Source organism: Alosa sapidissima, chromosome 11 (genome assembly GCF_018492685.1).
Source record: "Alosa sapidissima isolate fAloSap1 chromosome 11, fAloSap1.pri, whole genome shotgun sequence".
NCBI classification, from domain to species: Eukaryota; Metazoa; Chordata; class Actinopteri; order Clupeiformes; family Clupeidae; genus Alosa; species Alosa sapidissima.
Genome location: NC_055967.1, coordinates 28,943,725 through 28,948,724, shown reverse-complemented (window position 1 = coordinate 28,948,724; position 5,000 = coordinate 28,943,725). Strand labels below are relative to the sequence as shown.

At 43.2% G+C, this 5,000-nt stretch overlaps 1 protein-coding gene across 3 annotated transcripts in view; it reads right to left on the bottom strand.

Annotated features, from left to right (window-relative positions):
• Positions 1 to 5,000, bottom strand: part of LOC121724195 (kelch-like protein 25) — a 52,625-nt gene that overhangs the window by 4,777 nt on the left and 42,848 nt on the right. The gene's annotated exons all lie outside the window — the stretch shown is intronic.

Below are 5,000 nucleotides of genomic sequence, written 5' to 3'. Positions count from 1 at the left end.
TTTATCAAAACTACGTCCGAATCTGCAGGGGGATAGTTGAAGGTTGGTATGAGTGAGTGTGTACTGTATGTCCACGTGTGTGCATGCATCTGTGTGCAGTGTGTGTGGTATGTGTGTTTCTCGGGAATGGCACTCGAATATGCAGAGGAACAGTTGAAGGAGGTGTGAGTGAGTGAGAGAGTGTTTGGCATGGAGGAGGGGTTTCTCTCCACTACTTCCCCCTGGTCACCCCCAAGCATGCTCAGCCCTTTTCAAATGGAAATGCGGATAAAGATTGGGAGTGGTGGGGGGGTGGGGGGGGAGCATCCTGGCTCTAGAGAAGCAGCTTAGTGTGGGGCTCTCTTTCTCTGATTTAAAGCCTCTCTTTCTGCCTCTCTCTCCCTCTCTCTCTCTCTTTCTGACGGATTGAGATTTTCGGACCAGAATCTCACAAAACTCAACATTTTAATTCCAGTAGACCTACTGGGTCTGTGTGAGTGAGAGAATGATATTATTTTCCCTCCTCGTATAGATCAGTGTGAAAATGCATACTAAACTGCAGGTACTGTATTCCACCAGTTTTAAGTTGTAGCTAATGTTTTTAGGTCCTACCAATTGTAGATCAATTATTCTATGGCTACATTGTGATTTTTGCTACTTGCTATCAACCACATACCTTCATTGGCCTGACTTTGGCCCAAATAATGGGGAAGGGGCCAATGAGGGAAAAGGGCAAAGTTAAGCACCACACCCCTCGCTCACCAATCCACTATGGTTCTAATGCACGTCCACTCACTGTGTGTCTCTGACAATTAGTTAGAAAGAGAGACCAAGACAGGACAGAGAGAGAGAGAGTAAGAAAGAAAGAGATGAAGAGACAGAGATAGAGAGATAGAGAGACAGAGTGAGAGAGGGTGATAGAGAGAGAGATGGAGAGAGAGTGAGATAAAGAGAGAGAGAGAGAAAGAAAGAGAAAGAGAGAGAAGAGAGTGCAGCCACACTGGTCCTGGTCTGTGGCCTCTGTCTTATGTGCTGTCTCGCCGAGACCACTCTCGTAATGGACCTTTCTAATAATAGCATTCACCTCTTGCAGGATCCAGACAACTATGTTTTATTTGGGGGCATTAGCAGCTGACCCACTGGTCACTGTGGTGGTGTGGTGTGTGTGCGTGTGTGTGTGTGTGTGTGTGTGTGTGTGTGTGTGTGTGTGTGTGTGTGTGTGTGTGTGTGTGTGTGTGTGTGTGTGTGTGTGTGTGTGTGTGTGTGTGTGTGTGTGTGTGTGTGTGTGTGTGTGTGTGTGTGTGTGTGTGTGTGTGTGTGTGTGTGTGTGTGTGTGTGTGTGTGTATTGAGTGGTTTGTGGTTAGATTATATGGTCAATCAGAGGTCTAAAGGCTGTGACCCAAATGGCTCAGAGGGCCTCAGGGACACAGCCACATCATCTACAGAGGCCTGTCATCTAGAACAGTGTTTCTTAACTGGTGGGTCGGGGGACCGTTCTGGCTGGGTTCAGGTTTGATCTGCCCACTTTTAATCCTCCGGTTTCTCACAGCAGTTTGATGTCAGAGAGAGAGAGAGAGAGAGAGAGAGAGAGAGAGATAGATAGATAGAGAGAGCCTTGCGTTGTATGTTGCAGCCTTGTGCCATGAGATCAGGTTTGATCTGCCCACTTTTTATCCTCCGGTTTCTCACAGCAGTTTGATGTCAGAGAGAGAGAGAGAGATAGATAGAGAGAGCCTTGCGTTGTATGTTGCAGCCTTGTGTCATGAGATCGGGTCTGATCTGATCTTCTCCCTCTCCTGTTTCTCACTCAACAGTTTGATGTCTGATGCTGTGTGTCCTCAAAGCCGTCTCACTCTGAGGGTGGAGTGGCCACACACATCCAGCCGCCTGTAGCCTCGCGCTGACCCGTTCTGCGCTGTGTGTGTGGGATGGGATGGGATGAGCATGTGAAGTGTTTGATGAGGTGCTTTCGTTGGAGGACTTGTTGTGCCCTCGTGTCCCTAATGTGTGTGAGTCATAGGAAGGCTGGGATCAGGTTTCTATAGCGCTGCAGTGCTGCTCATATGAGTCAAAGGGCCCTATCTTGGTGATCTAAAACGCAGCGCAAAGTGTGTTCTCATCACGACGCAAAGCATATTCCTATCTTACACTCAAATTTTTGGCCACACACTTCTCTTTTATTAAATAATGTGCCCAGGGGTGTGGCAATTAACGACCTAAGGTGCAGTCTAGCACATTATCTAAAAATTGCTATCTTACACCATCTAAAAAGCATTACGCCACTGACCAAGAAAAACCTGGTATTTAGCGAAAGGCACATATGAAGCACAGCTGAAGACGCACGAGATGTAAGCAGCAACTCCTCTGCAGGATAAATGTCACTCGAACATTATTGGGGTAAGTGTTGCTTTTCTTAGGCTGTTTTTGATGGTAACCCATTGTCAGTCAATAGTGAAAGTAATTAACTGCGTATATATCTGTTTTGTCGTTGACAAAGACACCACAGTAAAGTTAGTTTCACTTTGCCTATGAGTTCAAATAATAGACGAGTGCAAATGTGTAGCCTATACTGTGCTAGTCACAAACAGGTTTTAGTTAAACATGGTGTAGTGAAATACCTGTTCCATACAGTCTCGTGTGCAAGCAGATTCCTTCAAATGCGCCAGTGACCATCAAAATACCGATGCACTGTTTGAAGTTGCACTGCTTGCTGTTAAATGGAATGACAGATGTCACTCTCATTGGTTTAAAGGATGTTACACCCAAAACCCACACACGACTGATTAAGAAACATAAGAACTGCTTATTGCGCCAGGTGCCCGACGTTTGATAACAAAACCACCCCCAATGTGGAATGGACAAATCCCTAAATTTACTAGTGACCATGCGTTTTAGATCGCCAAGATAGGCCCCACAGTGTCCATGAAGGGAATTCATTTAACCAGCGTAATTTAAACAGGAATCCCAGCCATTCAACATACTGTACACTCATGTATTGGAGTGGTGGACACACACACATACACACACACACACACACACACACACACACACACTAACAAGAACACACACACACACCTCCAGTGGTCCAGTCAGTGTGAGCTTTCCTGCATTTAGCTTTTCTTTATGGCATTTCAATCAAACTGTCCTTGACATTGGAATCCCAGCTGCTCTCCCCCGCCTTCCCGGTGGCAGCTCATGAGTAAACACAGACATATTGAACAGGCCCCGCAGTTGCTCAATATGTAGACTGGTTGCCTGGAAACCACATGTGACCAGGGTTCAACCCTACAAGTTTGCTTGCTGGAGGTGTGTGAAATGGTCCTTGAGAAAGACACGATTTCAGTGAAGACAACTGGTGCTGCTTTCACTTCAGCAGTGAGGGTTCACATATAGGCTAGTGACAAATGGTCAGAAAGGGCTTTAGTTTTTGAGATACCCCTACCGGAGGTAGAACTAAACCCAACAATGTTTTTCCTCATCTCTAAGGTCTCCCATATATGAAATGGATTCTTGGCTAAAAATATTTTACTGCTAAGATTGTTAAATTAACAGATATTGTTATACACCCCAAAACCAAAAAAGGACTAAAATATAGCCTGTCCGTGTGGGAGTTAAGGCATATAAACTAGTGCAGATCAATCAGACAAGCTCTGAGAACTTTGAAACTTGGCATGTCAATAGTCAGGAAGTTGCTTTACCTACTAGAAAAGACTGGATGTGAATATCTTGATGTATGGAATGAAAGGAGACATGTAAACACATACCTAAAATAAGCGGACATGCTAAAATGAATATCTATGCAGAATGTTTTCATTTACTTTGTGGCTGCTTTACCAGGGATTATCATAGAAACACATATGATGGCTTGTTGGAAAGGTGGGGTTGTACTGAATCCAACAATACCAAATATGTAAATATAGTATGACAAATTAGGATGTTCTGTCACTCAATGCAGGCTATGAGGTGTCCAAAATGAAAGAGATGAGGAAACACATTGTTGGGTTTAGTTCTACCTCCGGTAGGGGTATCTCAAAAATGTGGGGCTATTGTCACTAGCCTAATATGGACGTGCTTTTTTCACCTCCAAAACAGTGTGTATCCCAAAGTAGTGAGTGTCAAAACCATGCAAGGTGGACATTGATTGTGTACATTTCAGAAGCCTCGCTTTTTCCCCTACTTCAGGGTTTCCCAACCTTTTTTGGCAGATGATCCTATTTTGATGTCACAAAACATTGGCAACCCCAATCATTCACAACATCTCTGTTGTACAGTCGAGAGTGGTACTTTGATTTCTCCCAAATGTCCAAGCCAAGGTAATTCGTTTGGCTATCTTAGCACATCTGACTGTTTTGCTACTTTCTTTGAAACGTTGATCAAGCATGATTACATCAAGTTTATTTTTACGTAGCCAGATGTAATGAAGGATCCAAGTAGTTACCTAATTTGGATATCATGGGTTTTTAAATATTTTTATTTAATGTATGTATATTTTAATGTAATATACTGTAAGATACTGTAGGATACCCAGTATCTCAGGCGACCCCAAGGTTGGGAAACGATGACCTACTTACTCATCTAATCAGTGTGAACAGCCCCATACATGGCATTCTCATCACCTCCTGCCTCAACGGGCTTCTCCTACACAATCTGGACTGTGGTCATAACATTTACATCGTATAACTTATTCCCTGTTATATATTGTTCTTAATGTTTATAAATACTTAAAATTAAATACTTAAAAATAAATTGTTTGTCAAGCAATTCTATTATGTTTACATTCTTGTCTTTTCATAGTGATAGTTAATATTTAATTATAAGCAAAGCTATTGCACTGTTCAATCCCTGCACTGTTCACTTTTGCAATACCACCATTGCACACACTCTACCATAGCACTTTATCATGGTCAATGCATCAATGGTCAGTCCATACCAGACCTTTGTAATCAGTTTACAACATGTTTAACCCTTGTGTTATCCTCAAATCTTACCAACACTCATTATCCTTGGGGTCAATTTGACC